This window comes from Triturus cristatus, chromosome 8 (genome assembly GCF_964204655.1).
Source record: "Triturus cristatus chromosome 8, aTriCri1.1, whole genome shotgun sequence".
Lineage (NCBI taxonomy): Eukaryota > Metazoa > Chordata > Amphibia > Caudata > Salamandridae > Triturus > Triturus cristatus.
The window spans coordinates 1,224,055,153-1,224,076,965 of record NC_140591.1 but is presented as its reverse complement, the minus strand read 5'-3'; the positions used below and the strand labels follow the sequence as shown (position 1 = coordinate 1,224,076,965).

The following is a 21,813-nucleotide window of genomic DNA, read 5'->3' as shown; positions in this document are numbered from 1 at the left end:
CTGCAAGTATTGCTCTGTCAAGTGGTGCCAACCCAGTCCGGGGCCCTTGGAAGTGAGTATAAAGTGCTGCAACTGCCAGAACCCAAGCTTCCATACCATTGCTCCCATCAAAATCAACACATCCACTGTTGCGAGAGCAGAATCGATGCATCGCTGCTGCTGCGGCAATCAGATCGGCACATCACACTTGGAACCGCTGCATCTTACTTGGAACCTCTCCTTTGGACCCAACGCATTGCCGCCACTGCATGAAGAAAGATCAATGCATATCCGATATGGCGTTGAGAAACCCGGCGCATCACATTTGGAGCCATTGTACTTTGGAACCAGCGCATTGCTCAAGGAACCACCTTATGAAGGAGAAGTTTTGCGCATCACCTCATCTGCATGGGGATCACTGATGCATTGCTTGGCTATGCCCCACATCTTCTTTGACGCACATCAAGGACTAAGGAACTTTTGTTCAATGGGCCTAGGTGGGTCCTTGTATCTGGCCCGCACTGCATCACGGTCAGCCTGAACTCTTGACTTTGTCCCGGCCCGATATGACCAATTAGCACTCTAGGCGCTTCCTGCTTCTAAGCGATATTTTTGCAGTTAATCTTGAAAGATCAATATCTCAATGTCTACTGATTGAATTGTTGCCATTTTGGTCTTGTTCTATTTATAACATTATTCTCTATTTTCCTAAACTTTTTGTGGTGTTTTCACTATGTTACTGTTTGATATGTTGCAGAAATACTTTACACATTGCCTCCTGAGTGAAGGCTGACTGCTCTGTACCAAGCTACCGGAGGGTGAGCACAGGTTAATTTATAGTGTGTTTGTGACCAACCCTGACTAGGATTTTGGTTCCTGCTTGGACAGGGTGTATACCTCTGCCAACCACAAACCCAATATCTAACAGACATCAAAGCAGATGTGTCAGTCCTCACAGAGTGGAAGAGTCTTGTATTCAGAGTAGCAACAGGTATTGATTTCAACCTGTTATGGAGCCCTTAGTGAAGCCACAAACATCAAATAGAGCTAATGCTCATCATAACTAAATAATGAATTTTGAAAAGTAAGAAAGGGAAACAAAGTTTTCTTTTCACAAATGCATCATTCTCTAAACAATATGGTTTAGCAATGAAATATTTAAATAGCATCCAGTTTTATTTCACTACCCTTCACAATGACTTTCCTCTAAATGTGACCCAGGATGTCAGGCCACATCTACCACTATGTAAACAGAGTTTATGACAGAGTGCATGGGGTGATGTACAGTGCACATGGCTGCTTCCCAATCCAATTCCCCCACTAGAAACCCAAAGAGGAGGATCTATAGTGCCAGTGCCAACTATTTTATTGTGTTGATGACTGCAGATTTTGTGAGTCCGAGCAAGAGCAGGACTCATTCATCCACTACCACACCACCTTGTGAACATCTGAAGCTCTTAACTACCCTGAAATGCCTACCATGACACAGCATTCAGTACTGTCAGCATCACCAGAACAAAAGAACTACTGCCAAAGGAAAACATGTGTGGCCCTTCTTCCAGTCCTTATCCTGCCTTCCATGTCTGTCTTTCTCACTACTAACTCCTTCTCCTCGATACCTATCTAATTATCAACAGAAAACAGAGTGAATGGGAACTTCGCTGCGTAGAAGACATATGACTTGTATGCATCCCTGTGCAGTAGATGTCAATGGGAACTACATGGATACAGTAACTGCACTCAGCCTCATAGAATACTGATGGCTTTAGCTTTGAATGTTGCAGGCATTTAATGTACTCAAAGATTGACTGCATGAACACATATTCTCGGATACTGAAGCCCCCCTATACTACTGCATAACAAATACTGCTAGTTACTCTATCCAACTAGTACCCGGAGGCTTGCCTATAGTAGGGTAAATGTAAACGGGCTGATAGTGTACATCATGTGGCTTGGTCACTTTCAAGGCCAGTATACATTCAAGGCCAGTATTTATGCCCCATCACTTTAAAAGATCACCAGCTGCCACTGACCTAGGGCCTTTAAACTAAATGTTATTAGTGGGCTGCAGCACTCATTGTGCCACCAACTTAAGTAGCACTGTTAAACATGACACCAAGCCTGCCACTGCAGCCTGGGTGAGCAGTTGTAAACTGACATTTTGACCTGGCAAATAAAACTTGTTGCCAGGCCTAAACCTTCCTTATTGATAATTATAAGCCACCCCTAAGGTAAGCCCTAAGTGACCACTGTGCAGAGTGCATGGTATTTAAAAAGTAGGATTCATATTTTATGCTTTACATGTCCTAGCAGTGAAAAAACCCCAAAGTCATTGTTAGAAATTGGGTTGTAGGTTGGCTGGGGTATGTCAAGCAGCAACCACAATCTTAGTCAGCGTAAGAAGCAGCAAACCTTTAATTAACCCGTGCTCACCATCTGGTAGCTTGGCACAGAGCAGTCAGGCTTAACTTAGAGGCAAAGTATTTGTGCAACACTTCAAACAGTAAAACAGTAAAAGCACCAAGCAAAAGGATTCCACATCGTGTTAGAAAAATAGAACTTGTTTTAGTAAACAAAACAAGAATGATGTGAATCCACAAATGTTGAACTTGAGATATGAATTTTGATAGAATAAACTGAAAATGAATGCTTAGAAAATAAGTGCTTACTTGGGATATCTTGTCGCATCTGGGACAAAGTCAACAGTTCAGGCCGACTCCGATGGAGCGCGGGCCGGATAAAGGGACCCAGTGAGGCTTGCTGAACAAAAGTACTTTGATCCTGGATGTGTCGACGTTGAAGATGAAGGCCGCAGCTGAAGCGTTGAGTCGGTGTTGATCCCTGCAGAGGGAGCAATACGCCGGTCTTAATCCACACAGCAGTGATGATGCACTGGCTCCGATAAGCTAACAGCTATGGTGCGGACATTTGTCGTCGTCATTGAGGATGCCGTTGACGGAGATGAGGAGACCTTGTGCAATGGTGGTTCTGAAGGCGCAGTATAGGTAATGCATCGGTTCTGGTCCCACAACAGGAGTGATGCGCCAGTTCTAATCCACACAACGGCACCGGGGCACCAGTTTGACAGAAGATGCATGGGTTTTTCTGAAGCAAGCACCTTAAGCCTCACTTCCAAGGGTGCAAGACTGGGATGGCACCACTTCGCAGGGCAGACTCACAGATGGCAGAGCCCAGGTGCAGAAGCAGATAAGTTGGAAGTCGTTTATGTCCCTGAGACTTCAGATCAGGAGACCAGCCAGCTAGCCCTTGGAGTCACTCTGAGTTCAAGTGATGGAGGTCCAGTCCTTCTCTCCCAGGCAGGGGAACAACAGGTAGAAGGGCAGCACAGCAAGGCAGGAGCCCAGCAAAGCTCAAGTCCAACACAGTGACAGTTCTTCAGCAGCAGAGCAGCCCTTCTTCTGGTGGTGTCAGAGGTCCAGTATGTATATCCAGTTGTGCCTTTGAAGTGGGGGAGACCCCAAAGACAGGTTTTAAAGTTCACAGAGATCTTCCTTTCCTGCCCTGGCTCCAGACTCCCTACAGGAGAGTATGAAGCCTTTTGTGTGGGGACAGGACACAGCCCTTTGAAGTGTTATTGAGGCTGGGTCTAGCTCCTCCCTCTCATCCTGTCATGCTGATCCAAGTCACAACACACTCCCATTGTTTGTGGCTGTCTAGGGGGAGTACACAAAGCCCAGCTGTCATCCTTCCCAGACATATATCAGAGACAGGCAGAAGGCACCAAATGGCTAAAGTAAAAAAATGCCACTTTCTAAAAGTGGAATTTTCTTGAATTTCAATGTAAAATCCGACCTTAACATAAGTTGTGATTGTAAATTGAGATTCCAGAGACACCAAACTTTAAAAGTCTATCTCTTCGCAATTGGGAATTGCACTGAAAAATATAATAAGTAGGGGTCAGCTGTCAACTCCGTACCGCCTGCGGAGTTCACAGAGTTTTTGCCTCTCCCCACTCCGCTTTGAGCGCAGAGTTTGGCAAAAAGTTGGCATTCCACCACATAGCACAGTTTACCATCCACCCCTATTAAGGGTTAAATTAAATCATAAATTATGCAGATTGAACCATCGCTCTCAGCATTGTTCCATACATACAGATGGGAAAGTGGCTGCCTCCGCTCCCTGTTGTCCTCCTGTCTTGATTTCCTTTCCTGCTCACACTGGTGTTTACATATTACAGCCTCCTCTTCCATCTTTCCTTCCCACCTCCTCTTACTGTGGTTACATTTGTGGCAGCCTCAGGTGCTGTGGGAAAGAGGATGGTGACCGCTGACAGTAGCAGCAGCCCCAGTACAACCCCGGGCAGCACAAAACTCCAGCCACCCTTCCCTGGGGCAGAGGAATGGTACAGCAGAGCGGAATACAGCCAGCAACATGGAAGGTGAGGAGGCCATTTTGTCAGCTGCATGTGTGGGAGCACACAAATGTGAATCTAGAACAGAAACTGCGAGTATAAAATGTACGAGATGTTTTACTTTTTTAAACCAACTGTAGTGGCTTGTTTCAGGGGGCATCCCTAGGCGCTATTTCCTGACCCATATTCTCATCACAGATAGTTGGTGGTATTTATTTTTGTACTGCTAGCAAACCATTCATTGTAAACATTTCTCGGGCAATCATATTTTGAGAAACTACTGAAGTTTGGCCATTGGGCAGAAATTGAAAGTAGATTTGAAAGCATGTGTCTTCCTTCTGGATCATGAAACAAATTCAGCCGGCCCTCTTGGTGGCAGCCCTGGTTCAGCAGCACCCGCTCGAAGTCCAGGCATTTAATCTCTACTCTGAGTCACACTAGCACACAAAAGGAATTCCTTGATGCTGAGACACGCCCGGGTTTAAAAATAACCTGCTCTTCTGAAGAAAGAGCGCATCTCCTCCAGGACAGCTGTTGCGCTGACTCTGAACACAGCCTGGGCTGTAGGCTGTAACATCGCCTCACCTCCAAGTAATCCCCTCTCGGTGCCGCTGCTAGGCAGGGCTCCCTAACTTGCTTGCTGATGATCAAAGCCCACCTTAAATTACTTTATTATCATGTCTGGGTGCCTATGTACTGAACAGTCCTGGGAAAAAGAACCCAGCATAAGATACACCGCTTGGTGGAGTTTTTCATTTACTCCGCGGAATTCCCCGGGGTGAAATTCTGCAAACTTCACCCACCCCTAATAATAAGGTAATCCCAATGTTATCCCATGGGAGGGATAGCCCTTGAGGTAGTGAAATACTAATTTGAGAGGTTTTTTTTACTACTAGGACATGTAAAACTTAACAGTACATGTTCTGCCTTTTGAAAACATTGCACCCTGCCCTGTGTTTGTCCAGGGCCTACTTTAGGGGTGACTTATGTGTACAAAAAGGGAATATTTGGGCCTGGCAAGAGGTTTATCTTGCCACATCAAAATACAGTGTAGCGTGCAGGCCGGCCTGAGCCATAGTTAGAGGGCTACTTATGTGGGTGGCACAATAAGTATTGCAGACCCACTAGGAGCATTTAATTTACAGGCCCTAAAGTGCACATGTAGCTCATCTTACTAGGAACTTATATGTAAATTAAATATGTCAATTGGGGATGAGCCACTAGTACCATGTTTAGGGGAGAGAGTACAAGCACTTTAGCACTGGTTAGCAGTGGTAGAGTGCACAGAGCCCTAAAGTCAGCAAAAACGAGGTCAGAAAAGGGAAGGAGGTATGCCAAACGTTGGGTGGAAGACCACCCAAAGACTGTCAGGTCTAACATGCGTCCCCCTAGCTGAAAGTGGGGAGAGCTATCCAAGCCCATGGGAGTTCTCTTCAGTAAGGTGATAAAACCTGGAGAGACCATCAGCATTGGCGTGATCTCACCCGGACCATGTTCCACCACAATGTCCATTCCCTTTAGGGAGATGGACCACCTCAACCGTTGGGGATTTTCACCCCCATCTGCATGATCCATCTGAGGTGCCTGTGGCTTGTCTGAACCAGGAAGTGAGCCCCAAACAGGTATGGTCTCAACTTCTTAAGTGCCAAGACAAAGCAAATGTTTATCTTTCAATGGCACTCCACCTCTGTTCCCATGGAAGTAACCTACTACTAATGAAGGCTACTGGTCAGTCTAGGCCCTCTTCATTTAGTTGTGCTACGACTGACCCTTATCCCTGTTCTGAAGCATCCGTCTACATGATGAATTGCTTGGAGAAATCAGGTGACTTGAGTACAGGTGCTATACATTGGCTTCTTTGAGGGTGTCAAAGGCTTTCTGACAAGCCTCTGTCCTGATCGACAATCTAGGCTGCTTCTTAGAAGTCAGCTCAGTTAAGGGGGTAACAATGGTGCCATAACCCCTAACAAATCTTCTGTAGTTGCCTGTGAGGCCTAGGAAGCCTCTCACTTCTGTCTGAGTTTTAGTTGGTTGCCAGGCCATATGACTTTTAATCTTGGCCTGAAGGGGCTGCACTTTGTCCCCACTCACCACAGAATACCACAGAACCCTGCCCAATCTGGCACTTACTGGTCTTGATGGTCAGGCCTGCCTGTTGCAGGGCCTTAAGCACCAAGTGGAGGTGATGCAGGTGTTCCTCCCAGTTGGAACTGTGGACTGCTTAGGCAGCTATGTTGTCTAAGTACTTAGGTGGCACAAAAGGACTCTTTACCAGCCAGGACCATGTTAAGCAACCTTCGGAAGGTAACAGGGGCATTTTTCGAGCCAAAGGTCATCACCCAAAATTTAAAGTGGCCCTTTGGGGCTGAAAATACTGACCTCTCTTTGCCCCACCCTTCAGTCAGAGCGATCGGAAAGTACCCTGATGTCAAATCAAAGGTACTGAGGAATCTGGCAGTGCCCAGCCTGTCAAATAAGTTCGGGGGATGGGGTGTGCGTCAGTCCTGGTGACGAAACGGAGTCCTCGGTAGTCCATGCAGAACCGTAGTTCTGTTATGGCATCCTGTGGGGAAGTCTTTGATACCAGCACTACAGGGCTGGACATGGGACTATTAGAGGGCTCAATCACCTTCCATTTCAACATCTTGGAGACTTCCTCCTCAATGCTTACAACCTGCAAATTTTGTTCTTCATCGGTGGACTTTCTCCAGTGTCAGCATCATGGATGCAGAGATGTGTAAGTCCAAGAGTGAGTGAGAACAGTGAGGCACACTGTCCCAGCAACTGATAACAGTCACTCTGCTGTTTTGGGGTTAGGGTGGAAGAGAGTTGGACACAATTCATTAACTCATCCTGTTCCTGTTCAGAGAGGAGTTCAGGGAGAAGTTCACTCTCCTCTTCCACCACCTCATCTGTCATGAGGAGCATGCTCAGTTTGGACCTCTCGAAGTGAGGCTTGAGTCCGTTCACAAGGAGCACCCTTATGGCCTGGAGGTCCACCAAATAGATGGCCTCGCCTTTACGCTCCTTGATTTCGCATGGGTAGTTCCTGCGGTCCTGGAGAGCCCCAGGCTCTGCTAGCTCTATGACCCACACTTTCTGGCTCGGCTGAAACTCCACCAGAGTGGTCTTCTGTTCATACCAGAGCTTCATTACCTTCTGAATGGCCTCTAAATTGCTCTTTGACTTCTTCCAGAAGCAATGCATTTGGTTGCGAAGTGCCTGCATGTAGCTGACCACACACATTCCTCTTTGACATAGCTCAGAGATCCTCTAACAGGGTGGCCATAGAGGAGGTCCAAGGGGCTGAGTCCTGCTCCTTTCTGTGGCAACTAACTGTAGGCAAAGAGAAGGCATGGCAAGAGTGCATCCCACTTACAGTGGACTCGGGCAGGCCCATAATCATGCCTTTCAAGGTCTTGATGAATCTCTTCACAATGCCATTGGTTTGGGAGTGATAGGGTGTGGTGAACTTGTAAACTACACCACACTCATACCACATGGACTTCATGTACACAGACATGAAATTAGTGCCTCCGTTAGACACTACCTCCTTGGGGAACCCCACACGAGTAAATATCCCCATCAGGGCACAAGCCATCACAGGTGCAGTCACTGACCTCAGAGGGATGGCCTCTGGGTAGCGGGTGACATGGTCCACCACGAACAGGACAAACCTGCTGCCTAATGCTGTCTTGGGGTCCAAGGGTCCAATGATGTTGATGCCCACCTGTCCAAAGGGGGTGTCAACGACTGGCAATGGTACCAAGGGAGCTTTTTGATTTTCCCTGATTTCCAACTGGCCTGGCAGGTGGGACTGGACCAGCAGAATGCATCTAAGGGTGTATTCATACTGGGCCATTAAAAGTGGGAGACAAGCCTGGCGAAGGTCTTGTCTTGCCCTAAATGTCCTGCCAGTAGTATGTCATGAGCCAAACCTAGCAGGAAGGTCCTGTAAAACTGGGGGACCACCACCACACTGGCTGCCCAAGCACCAGGAGCCTTAGTCTTGAAATAAAGGAGATCATTCTCCCAGTAGGTGATCCCCAAAGGCTTCACCTGCTGCATGGGCTGAGGGCTGAGGCCTGCTGCTTCAAGCCATCAAGAGTGGGACACTTTTTCTCAACTCTGCAGAATTCCACTCCAGTGGGCCCACCCTCAACTTGCCTCTCAGCAAGCTTAGGTAGGACACCGAGGGCGGCAATGTCTTGCCTGGTGGGTTCTAGGAACTCATCTTCAGGGACATTGTCAACCTCCAGTGTGGGAACTTCAGGGGCTGGATTCCCACGCCCCTTGCTCCTCTCCTTTGTAATAGTCTGGGCCATTGTCCCAGGCTCAAGGTGCCGTTGGCTCACTTTGCGGGCAGCCATGGACCGTGTGGTCATCCAGACCCAATCAGGCAATCCCATCTTCTACAAGTGTGACCTGAGTGCTACTTCCCTCCTGGAAGACTGCTCTAGGTCTTCTTAACCTGAATCGCCACTCCACCGGAACCGCTTGTGCCAACACTGTAAATGTACCCCTCAGAAGACTACGGCATGTGTTCCCCAATAAGTACATTTCATGGAGAAGCATGAGGTCAGGAGAGTGTCTGCTGATGTGCTGCATAACTACTCCCGTCTGATTTTACAGGCGAGCCCATTGATGTTCCACAAGAGGACTGCCAGTATGTGGCCATTCAACAGGCAAATGTCATCCTCTCGTTCTATGGGTGGTGGGCGGCCCACTCGAGGTCTCCTTCCCGGTACCCACCAAGGCGGCACCATGCAATTGTGTGTCTCACTTAACCTAACTATGTCAACCTGAGCAGAAAACCCCAACTACCCCCACCCTTAAATTTCCCTTGCATTGGTTCTGAACAACTCACTTACCCAACTGGGGCAAGCTCTGTCACCTGTCTCATGCATGCAACACACGTTCCCCCTTCAACATCTCAAGGGACACAAGCAACAAGCAAAGGGGGAAAAAGGAAAAATTAGCAGTCAATGCCAGGGGACCTCCTCCAGTCCAGGATCACAAGTTGGCCTCTAATCAAAACAGTAAACCACAGTAATAGATTGCCTAGGTTTCCCCCAAACAAAATCTCCACCCCCCTATAAAACAGCATATGGAGGAATCATCACAGTGGGGCAAGCAGGGGGTCCTGCCACGGCGCTGTTATCTCCAGCGCACATAGGTTCCTGGCAGCCCCTGGTCCCATCCTGCAGCCCCTTGCTCAACCTCGGATTCCGAAGAAGTACCACACCACCGGGCAGCAGCGAGGGTCCTTCGAGACTTTGTGCGTCTCCTCCACTGCGGCCTCAGGCCCTGATGGATCACTCCTGTTGAGGAAGGTCCACTCTCTCTGTGGCCCGCTCCCATGCCTGCTCGGGTATTTTAAAAAAGTGAGCTGAGAATTTAATGATCACTTTCAGCTTGGCAGGGAACAGCAACATATAGGGGAGGTTGAGGGCTCAGAGCTTCTGCTTAACTTCATCAGAGGGCAGGTCAGCGCCTCTGCTGACCTGCCCTCGGGTAGTCCGGAAAACTCATGATTCAGGCATAATGAAAACGCAGGATAGGCTCTGCAGAAGATGGCATCTCTAGCCTGTTATTTACACAGGTGGGCAATCAGCCAATGTGCTGGAGCCCCCTGAGGGGGATTCTGGGCCAGCAACTAATGGCCCTTCTCCTCAGTTAACCAGGGAGAAAAGCATCTCTTCTGGTATCCAAGCTCTCAGCCAAGTCTCCAGAAACATCTCAGTGTCGGATGCCTCTGCACCCTCTGCAAACCCCACAAAGTGGAGATGTTTCTGTATGACCTGTTTTGGCATCCTCCATGCGTGCCTTCAGGACCGCAGTAGGGGAGAGACCTGTTCCTTAAGCATGGCCACATCATCATCTACCGAAGAGACGCAGGTCTCAACCTCCATGACCCAGTGAGCCACGTGCCGAAGGCCCTGACATATGGTGGAGAGCCAGGGCAGTGACTGAGCCTCCCAGGAGGTGAATCTATCCATATTGGTTTATGGCTGTGCAGACAGCGATGGCTTATCACTCCCCATGATTGGAGCGAGCCACTCTGCACCAATCTCAGGCAATGAAAGGCACAAGGAGACCTAATCCACTTGGTCAAGGAGCAGCACTTATAGCCAACTATGGGTCACCCAGCCTTTGCCGGCACTGGACACACTCTAGCCCCTCTAAGCAATCTCATCAAAAGGGCCCCCTCCCCACAGCACACCCAAGGTCCTAGGCTGCTTGCCCAGGGGATGCACAGCAAACACAAGGAGATGATGGACGGAGTGCTGAAACTTCTCAGACACTCACCCCAGTCACAGATCTGGGTTGAATCCATCATCGTTCTTTAGCTCACTTCACCACCCCAGTTCAGACACAGCTACATGCAAATCAGTCTTGACCCTGTGCCTCATGGGATCAGTCCAGCCCGAACTGCCAAGCCATATCTTCCCTGAACTGGAAACAAGAATCCTGTGACCGGTTTTGAGGTAACATGCCTCATCTGCCACGCTAGCTTGAATCCAGTGGCAAAGTGAGCAAGCAAGGATGCAGTACGAGCAGTCCGGACCCTAGTTTCAGGGTTTACCTTTCACGTGCCTCACCCACAGCCCTGGGTCCGATTCTCAGTGGGGGAGGAATGACACTTCACAGTTGCCACAGCAGGTCACTCCAAAAAACACCAGTTGAGTCCTGGCCCGCTCGCACCCAGGAGCAGCCGAGCAGTCAGGTCCAAAGACACCGGGCTCCACAGCATGAGGGTATTCCAGCCCCAAGCCAGTCTCCCGCTGGGATTCCATAATTGGGGGCGTGACCCTTTAGCCACACCACCATCTGTTGGGAGAGCTCTCTAAAAAACAACAGTCACTCCACCTGGATGAAAAAGGGGGGGTAACCTGCTTGTGTCCTCGTCGGGCCCCAAGGCATCTAATGGCATTGGCCTTGACTCCTCCAGCTATGCGGGGCTCCACTGCTAGCTCCCCTGACTCCTGAGAGGCTACCACCATCACCAGGCCAAGCTCACCACAAAAGGGAGGGGCTCAGGTCCAAGGCCCATAGGGCCCGCGAGGCAGGCGGCCTCTGGCACTGCACAGAACCAAGCCACCACCCAAAATTCACTGTTCCTGTGGTGCTGGCCAGATCCACTGAGGGCACGATCACCCCCACTGGCTATGCCAAGGGCTGCGCTCTCGCTCCAGTCTGCAGCACCTAGGCAGATGCCCGAGAGGCACTGCACACACTCTGCCACGCCCTGGCAGCAATCATCAGCAGGCTGCTCCAGTGCTCTGGGTGTTCCTCGTCGCACCCAGGCACCTCTGGACAGTTCAATTTTTAGCCCCTGGTCCCCCACGCTCTTTAAAGCAATGCATTGGTTGGAGGGCAGGCAGGATTAGATGCAGAGGATATCGACGGATGCAGAAGAAGGTCGAGAGAAATGCTAAACTGTGACCGCCATCTTGGCCACTTGACCAACCACCTCTTTTTAGCACTATTTTTATTTCAAACTTAAAAAATTAATATTTCCAGTACCACTTATTGGATTTTTGCTGATTTTATATCAATCTATTAATTAATGTAGTGTGTATTTGTCTAAATTAGATTGGGATATTTTTGTGTTGTTATCACTTTATTTTGGTTTCAGCACTGCATAAATACATTACACATTGCCTCTACGTTAAGCCTGACCGCATTGTGCCAAGCAACCAGAGAGTTAAGCATGGGTTTCCATAGTGACTTTGGTGGTTCACAATGAGAAGGACTGTGATTACATTTGAAGTGGGTTCCCACACCCTTCAAGGAATGCTCCAATTTCCTGAAGAGCAAAAGATATAAATCGTGCACTTTACATGAATTTACTGTTCTGTCTGGTTGAAAGTGTGTAGATTATGAGTGTGGCATGGGAGTAAGTGTTTCTGGATTTAAGTGAGGGGAATAGATAAGCCAGCAATTCAAATAAAGTCATGGGGTGAGAAGGAAACCTTCAGGGTGTCTGAATACTGACCCAAATGAAAATGCTACTGTTGGGCTTCATGGGTACATCCTTGGGTAGGGGGTAGCGCTCTCTGCCCTTGCATATAAAAGGCCATTTGGGGTTTAGGCCCAGCACTCAGTTGACTGAACAGAGGACACATAAAGTAGGTCAGGATCTCTTTGTGTTTGCTTGTGGAAACATCATCGGACCGGACACATTCTGCGCGCTGCGCTTGGTCTGTGTATGTGCAGGTTTCAAATAACAATTACTCCCAGATCATATGTCACCTCTCCTTCCTATTTAAAGTTTAATTCTACACACAGCAAATACCACAACATAGCATGTTGTATATTGATCCCACTACACAAAAAATGTAAAGCACTAGAAATAGTATTATAAGTCCATTTTAAGGGTAATGTCACTTCTAGCGTGCTCTGAGGACTAATGCATCATATGGTAAAAAAAGAGCTGTGTGTTGACTTATAATGTCATGCAAATGTAAATTCATGAGCTACTTCAAAATGCCAGAAAAGGCATGACTTGTCATTAAAAATGTGTTCTGACAGTTGACATGTCGCCTGCAATAATTCGTTATAGGCAATTATGGACAACACATTTGGCTTCAGAGTGTCGCCAGCACACTGCTTGCTTCATCCATTGCTCACTAATCAAACGTTAGATGAAAGACTAAGGGCCAGATGTGTCAAGCAAGCAGTTTTCAGTAGCACCTGGCCTGATTCGCAGATCAGGCCGTTTGCGACAGGAAAAATTTATTTTTGTATATATCATTCCCAAATTGCGATTCATTAACATGTTAATGATTCGCGGATTGGAATTGCAAATACATACCAATTCGGAATTAGGAAGGGGCGTGTTTAGGGCGTCCGTTTCCTATAACCGAATCACAGTGGTATGTAAGAATGTTTAGCAACCGAAATGCGGTCGCTAAACATTCGTATTTTATTACTTACTTCAAGTAAGTGGTAACCCATTCGCAAACGGCAACCCTTTGTGAATGTTCGGAAACCTTTTTTAAGAGCAGGCAGTGGTCCCACGGACTAATACCTACTCTTAAAAAATGAAAAACAAAATTTTCATTTTTAAACGCATCATCTTTTCCTTTAGGAACACAGGCTGCATTAAAAAAAAATTGCTTTATTTAAATGCAATCACAGACATGGTGGTCTGCAGACCCCAGCAGGCTGTCATCCCTGTGATTTTAGGGATTCCTAATGGGTCACAAATTTTGACCTACCTCAATAATATTCATGAGGTAGGTCTATTTGTGACCCACTAGGAAGTGCTAAATTAAACTCTCTGAGTTTCATACATTAGGAATAGCAATTTCCTAATAGTGATTCACAGAGCATCACAATTAGATAATCGTTATTCCCTATATTGATACATCTGGCCCTAAGAGCTCATATTCAGCTATATCTTGAATATCTTTTCTACACAAGGGTATACGTTTAATAAAATGTTCACTCTAGATAGCGTCAGGAGAAGAGTTCAAAGACAAATGAGCAAATTTAGTCATTTTGTAGCACAACAAGCAACCAAAGTTGCTGCACTACATTGCAAAGTAGGAGAAAGGAGTACATAGCCATATATATTAAAAAATGACCTTCTGCTGCTGGCGTCCTCTGCACTGGCGCACTATAAAGGCAGCGTAGCACCACACAAAACTTTTGCACCATTGTGCAGAGGTGCATGTCTGCTGTCTAGCACATGATTTGTACTGAAGGTATTCCCTTCCAGTACAAAATCTAATCCCTAGACAAACCCTGGAACATTCCACACATTGTTTGTGTGCTCTGGAACATTTGGATACATTAAACTGTTTCTCATTGTTAGCGCCTGCTTCAAGTAGGCATTCTGTGCCAAAATGCAAATTCTGGTTACCTTCATAGATTAGTTTTTGCATCAAAATCTATTGGTATTTGAGCAGATCTATCCAAGATATTCCCCTTGATGCAAAGTCATACAAAGCAGATCAAAGTGCTATTTATATTAAGAAAAGGGCACTTTTCCAGCCAAAAATATATTTTATGCTAGAAATATATACTCTTGCTTTGCTTTGTATAATTTTGTGTTACTTTGCATGACTTTGCAACATAGCAAAATCTTTGTCAATCTTGGCCAAAATGTCTTGCTCAAGGAGTAAACTTCTTTCGGAGAAATATTTCCTACGCAAAGCAGTCTCTCAAGAACAAAAAAATGACATGAAATCTCTTTTTTTAGAATTAATTTTTTTATGGGCTTTTAATATAATACAAAACAGATTATTGGAGCGTTGCACACTCGTGCCTAGAAACCAAATGTAAACCTTGGTCATGTTTTCCTACCATCAAGATACCAGAAAAATAGGATTACCATATGTATATAACATGAAGCTAGAGGGTCAACATAAAAGCATCCCAGTGTCAGTTGCAAGTGTTTCAGGTATGCAGCTATTTCAACATAGGTGCACCGCAAAATGTCTTTACATTTCTGTAACTGATCATTGAGCCTGTAGATTACTCGCTCATGTGGTGCTGTTTCTGCACCAGAAATCGACCATTTTTCTGTCGTAGATGGTTCACGTCTGTTCCCATGTCTCAGCATGCATAAGATGGTCATGATGAGTTCCAGCCATCTCTTCTTATGGTAAGTTATGCCTATAATGTTTCTATAATGAGGAGTCCCAATAAAGATATATGGCTGGTCTGGCCCACAAGATGTGCACCATGTCCCCTTTGGCGTGGTCACATGTCAAGCACTGGGCGTTGGGAGCTAGTGTCACACTATGAACCTTATACTGCCACTAAGACCAGCGGTGGAGGATCTGAAAAAAACGGAATTAAAGTCTTGCTTCCCTGAGGCTTATACCACCCATAACATCTCACATAGTGCAAAATGGTAAAAAAAAATCACATTTTGTTTAACTAGAAATTCAAGAATTATGCATAGTTATGCAGGAATATCAAAGGTTTTGCACAGGTTTACAAAGCGTATTATATAGATCTGCTTGTGAAAAATATGTAATGCCTGGTTGATACGATAGTTATCACGACGACAGGGTCTCTTAGACCGCCTTCCTTGTTCAATAACGGAAAACTAGGAATGGGAATTGCCACACTGGCCATACATCTAATTTCGCTTTTTAATCTCAGAGCTAACACAACAGAAACAACACCCAAACATGCAATTCTAACAATAGATTTGTTGTGAAATTTTTAGAATTTTTTTTTATTTTATTGCTAAGAAATAAATTGCAAGGGGCTTATTTACAAGCCCCTTGCGCCATCAGTACGTCACTTTTCCCCATTTTAAAAATGACGCACCGCCAGCGCAAGAGGCTTGTAAATAAGCCCCTAAGTTTTAAAACCATTTTTACAAGATTAAAAGTTCTTCACAAATATCGTTTGTTGTATGCTAAATGTGTGAGCGGTTTTTCACAACAGATGAATACATTTTTGAAGACGCATTTTTGCTATCTCTTCCTTTTTATATCTATTCATTTAAAGAATAACGCAGGACGACATGCTATAATGATGATATTGCACCGTCACCTCGGAGTGAACAGACTTTTTATCGGCATTCCGCCTACAACCTTGTGCCCCAAAAGAATCAAGGCACTTTTGGTCACTTGCAGTAACAGTGGTTCACTTATCTAAGATGTACTGTACAGAGACTGGGGTGCATTACTCTATGACGTGTATGAAGAACATTATATTCCAAGAAACGTATTCAATTGCACAATAGAAAGGAACATGAGGCGAATACAAATAATAACAAAGTGTGGCTCAAAGGTCATCTGATGACAACCTGTAGGAATTCTGATATCTGAGTGCCCGTTTTTAACCAGGGTGCGAAAGTGCATGTGGAATGCAGTGCCACGAGGAAGGATGTTGAGGCAAAAGGGGGTTAATGTGGAAAGTTTGTATGACCTTTTCCTCGGAAATACAAATGCCATGCTCGGCGAGTATCTCCCGCTGTTGTGCCTTCTTTTTCTGGTTTAACTTCCAATTTATGGCTTTAATTGAGTTAAGGTATTTAACATGAAGGTAAGACATATTCGAAATGTTCTTCAAAGCCGTGTCAGCCATTGATCACGTGCTGGTCGGAAAAATAACTATCTGTGAAAACCAAAGACTTTCAAAGACAATATGCAGACAACATCACAGGACCAAATACCAAAATAGTAATTCTATTCTTAAACAAAGCACCCTCGCCATAGTCTTCTAAGTTTCTTCAATGGCATTTTTGGCATCACAAAATTATATTTAATTGATGAATTGTGAAAAGATCCTCATGGTTTATACATGACCAATCGACAATTTATAGGCACGGTCTTGAGGTTTACTAATGGATATGAGATATGTGACATGTATGGTTCTATGGAAAAGGTAAACTAAACCATCGATCAATGATTGTTTGTAAAAGACCCTCAATGATTTCAAGCAATATTAAAAATCCCAGAAAATAGTTTTCAAAGACATTATCAAGGGATTAACATCCAGGTCTGAAAATATTGTTTTTTATAATTCCCAATTTTGTTATTAACTTACAAGGGGCCATATGTAGGAAGCCAAATACCGGTCGGTAACGGACGATTTTCGGTAAATAACCCGTTACCGACCGGTATTTAGGCTTTTGCTATGTAGGGGGCATATTTCAGGATTCGGTAATTTACCGAATCGGTAAAATTACCGATTCGGTAAATACCGAATCCTGAAATGATATGTAGGGGGAGTGTCTCGTTGGTGTGGGGATTCGTTATTTACCACCAACTAAAAGTTGATGGTAAATGACGAATACCTGTAAAAAAGCATTTTTGTGCAATTTGAAGTGTGCAATGTGGCAGACATACATGCCCTTAGGGCATGTATGTGAGCCACATGTGCACACATGGACGAATCAGGGGTGCAACAGGGTGTCAATGTGACACCCTGCCACCCATGATACTGCCTCCCCCATTACCGATTCGGTATTTACCGAATCAGTAATGGTAACTGGCTTCCCATTCATTCCTATGGGCCTCCAGGCCCAGAGGAATGAATGGGAAGCCAGTTGCCATTACCGAATCGGTAAATACCGATTCTTAAATACCGATATTTACCGAATCGGTAATAATTTACCTACATTACATTTACCGATTCATAAATACCGAATCGGTAAAATTCGGTATTTAAGAATCGGTAAATGTAATTTACCTACATATGGCCCAAGATGTGATGTGGTCTTCCCCTATGTAACCACGGAGTTTTCTCTATCTGTGTCTGCTGATGGAAGCTGCTTCTAGCTGACGTCACAGACTGACGCTAAACAAGATCGGGAGGTAACTTTTCATACACATCCCTGTATTACATGTTCTCATTCTACAGTAAGGGAGGTTACACTAACGTGCCAGTCATAGATTAAGAAAGTTGGTATAATACTGAAAGGCAGACTTTAATTCAGATGCCAACAATCGCAGAAAAATTGTGAGCATGCATGCACAGAACATAGAAGAGAAAATTGGAATATGTGCTTGGGTGTTGCAGTGCAAAGTGTGTCGTGATTGTGAAAACTGAATACACAATGATGTATGAAAAATATCTTTCTCCAGACAAGAACGAACTGGGTTCAAAGAAGCCCTGACCATTGATTCAGGAAGCCGCTGACAAGGTGTGCAAGTGCTTAATATGTGTAAAAAAGTGCCAGAGCTCTCCTCAGGAGGCCACTTAAGCTTGCACACCACATTGACCCTGCATTGCTGCCAATGATAGTAACAACACAACTGCTAACCATCACCTCCTACAAGTGTGACAATTCGGGCTATACCAGACCCTCAAAGCTATAAGAATGGCTTGGGGGGGGGGGAGGGGGCACGTTATAGGGATTTTTAATGTATATTGAATTAATAATTGACTATTGTTGTGGTCGTCTCTACATTAGCTAGACAACGCCACCTTGTGCCAGACTGTCACAAGAGCTGGTGTTGACAATTAAGTACCGGTGCCGGGCACCAGAAACCACGGGCTCTAATTAAGATTGGTGAAATTAGTTTCATAGCTTAAATTAATTGAGATACTACCTTTCAAAACAAATTGCTTTGTGAGTGAATACATCTACACTTTTAGAAAACTTATCTGTGTGGACTTTATATTGGATGTATGATGTTACAACATGATCCTTTAGATCGCAGTACATTACATCGCTGTTTTTACAACGCAAGTCGTTACAACGACTTGCGCTGGAGGGCGCTGGACTTAGGAATAGTATGATTTACTATTCCAACTCCAGCCTACGTACAGTAGGGAAGGTGTTGGAATAGTAAATCACACTGTTCCTTAGTCTATAGCGTCATCCAGCACAAGTCGTTGTAACGACATGCGTTATAAAAGCAGCGATGTAAATGTATTGCGGTGTTTTGACCGCGTTGTTTAGGTCGTTTTCCCTTTATATTAGAACTTGTATGGAGATTCTACCATAAACACCTGCCAGGGGCCTTTTCCTTGAGCCATTGCTACCGAGGTAAGCTTGGGCTTTCTTACTAAAGCCTACTCTTTACTTTGGAACTGATGGAGCAGGATTTCGCAAAAAGAAACCTGCTCGGATTGGCACCTCCATAATACATACTAACAGTGTATGGTAAAAGACTAACATACACATCACATGAACATGAGGGAAACTGCTTTGTGCATGTGTGCACAAATATAAAGTAATGCATGAAAGAACTAAGTTGTATTCACATTTGCGTTTTGAAAGAAACGAGAAATAATGTATGGTTAGGCCGCATCTTGCATTTTGCTTTTAAAATCAATAAATAATACCGCTTTTGCTTGTTGAAATGTATAATGTATTAAATCATGTGAACGAGTCAATTATTTGGTAATGGGAAAGGATGAAGAACAATAAAAATGATCAAATCATGAATGAAGTCACAGTGGTGTGACAGACCACCTCCTAAATTCACCAATAAGCTGTTGTATCTTGTGAAATGTTTCAACTGATGTGGGATGGACATGTAGGTTTTAGGATATAACTGGGGTGCCTTTAGGAGTGTGGTTTAGACTTGCGGGGAGAAAGAGAAGAAGGGTGAATGCGTCGCTGTTTGTCGGTTTGCAGAGAGGCCTAGCTGTTCCTGTCCCTGTCCTGCACTTGGGTCCTGAAGTCTTTGTTCCCTGTCTTGATTTCAGGAGGCCCCCACCATCACCTTGGCCAGGGGGGTGGCATTCCACAGATCCTTTGGGTTTGTATTATTATTCTGACTCATACTTTGCATAAATAGTTTTGCAAATGTATTTCATCTCTGAAACTTATGTCTCTCCATCTATCCACTCCATCCTACATATATTTGCATCGCATTATTTTTGTTGAAACTGATGTCTCCTAATCTATCCACTCCTTCATGTGCACCTCGAAAAATTGAATGATGAATTTGACACTGTTTGCATTTGCTGATGATTTTTCTCTCCCTCTTGTGAACTACAGTGTTTGCATTAGTGACCGTATGCAATGAGGATTTGTTTTTGATCATTTGAGATCAAATTTATTAACTTTACCGAGAGTCTGTGATTATTTTAGCTGACTGGATAGTTAGTTAGATAGTAATATCATTACCATCAACTATTCAACTAATTGGTCTGTCGACAAAGAGAAAAGAAAGTTGATGTATAACCTTAGCTATGTATTTAGAGATGTCAAAGATGAATCTGTGAACGACATTGATTTGGTATCATTCAAAATTGACCCCCAGCACTTCAGGGATTTGGGTGAATGTGTATGGGCGATTGTATTGTGATATTATCGAGTGTTGATCCCTGATTAGGTGTGGTGAGCGCTGGATCAGGTTCTGGTAGCAAAGGATGGTTTCGATCCATCGACCTCTGGGTAATGGGCCAGTTGTGATATGACATTATCGATCTTGAATGCCCAATTCCTAAAGTGCCATTAATAAATAATGTGGTGTTTGCAAGGCTTTTTATATTTTCTGTGGGGTCAGGGCATGGCTCTGAGAAGATATGCATGTCTCTTTTTGATAGGAAAAATACGCATGTCTCTCCTTGTTTGGAAAGATATGCTTGTCTCTCCATCATAGGAAAGATATGCATGTCTCTCTTTGATAGGAAAGATATGTATGTCTCTCCTTCATAGGAAAGATATGAATGTCTCTCCTTGGTAGGAAAGATGAGCATGTCTCTTATTTAGAGTATAGATAGACATGTCTCTCCTTCATAGATATACCAATTAGTTTATGGCTACATCGTATTCTTGTTGCTTGAAGCTTTACACCTCACTGCTCTGTGCCAATCTGCCAGGACTGCAGTAAACATTCAAAGGCGAGAGTGCTTTACAAAGAAAATGTATGACACTGGTGTAGCACCACTGAGGATTCAAAAAAGTCACTCCCTCTCCACAATTAAGTAAAGCGTTTGCCTCCATGGCTGTTTGGCTGTTATTATACAGGCTTTCTGCCTTGCAGCGGACCTTTCGTAGCATTTCTGGTTGGAATAGAATGAGGTGTGATAATGCAGAAGTTATTGATGTTTTGGAGACTTTGGAGCATGGAGTGATGCGCTAGTTGTAATTTTCTAAACAGCACAAACACAAATGTATTTCGATTGATGACATTAGCCATTGTTTGTAATTTTGCACCTCACTTGTGATTTCCAGTAATTCCTTCCAACTCTTAGTCGCCTGAATGGTGGAGTGGTATTTAGAGCTTTGACTTTCCGGACACACTATCGGGGCGTTTTAGGTTTGCTCATTGGACCAGAAAAGGCAGTGTCGATCATGCGCCATTTGAAGTTGGTATCACACGGGGTGAAACTGAAGGCAGCCACACAGTGAGAATCCCAGTGTAACTCATCGCCATTTTACCTGCATCATCTACATGCCTGTAAAGTTGCTTCTACTTGTGGTTTGCGTGTTTGACTAATCGCTTGCTTTTTGTTCATCAAACAAGACTCGACACTTTCTATCAGACCCAAGACCGCAGCATACAGTCTCACCTACATCCTGATAGGCAATGCTGCCCCTGAACACAAACACTGCCCTCAAAGTCTGGCTCAGGCCTTCCAACTCAAATGCAACAAGCCTCTATTAACTGTCCCATAGTAGCTTACCTTGTGGTGTGAGTGTAGCAGAGCATGTCCTGTCACCCGTTATTCTAAACGCATGATCATGGATGTGACTGTAAATAAACATCCACCCACCAAGGCATAGCAGCACATATGGAAAACGAATTCAAAATGCTTTAAATCACACGCATAAACAATTTAGGCAGTGAGGCATTGTTTAATACATCTGTGTACGAAATCAACATTGTAATTAGGTGGGCGGTACAATTCTGCCAATTAATGTCTCCACACTATTCAAACCAGGCGAAAATGTGTGCCTCACCCCTGGTTTGGGGACTTGCGTGGGGAAATGGAGGGATAACTGTATGTATGGAGACTAGGATGAGTGTTGAAGGAGAAGGGCTATGAGAGACACCACTCAGTCTTTAAAGATTACTCGGTCGCCT

The 21,813-nt window shown here is 44.9% G+C and overlaps 1 protein-coding gene across 2 annotated transcripts in view; it reads right to left on the bottom strand.

Annotated features, from left to right (window-relative positions):
- Positions 1-21,813, bottom strand: part of MYO16 (myosin XVI) — a 2,357,781-nt gene that overhangs the window by 1,382,364 nt on the left and 953,604 nt on the right. The gene's annotated exons all lie outside the window — the stretch shown is intronic.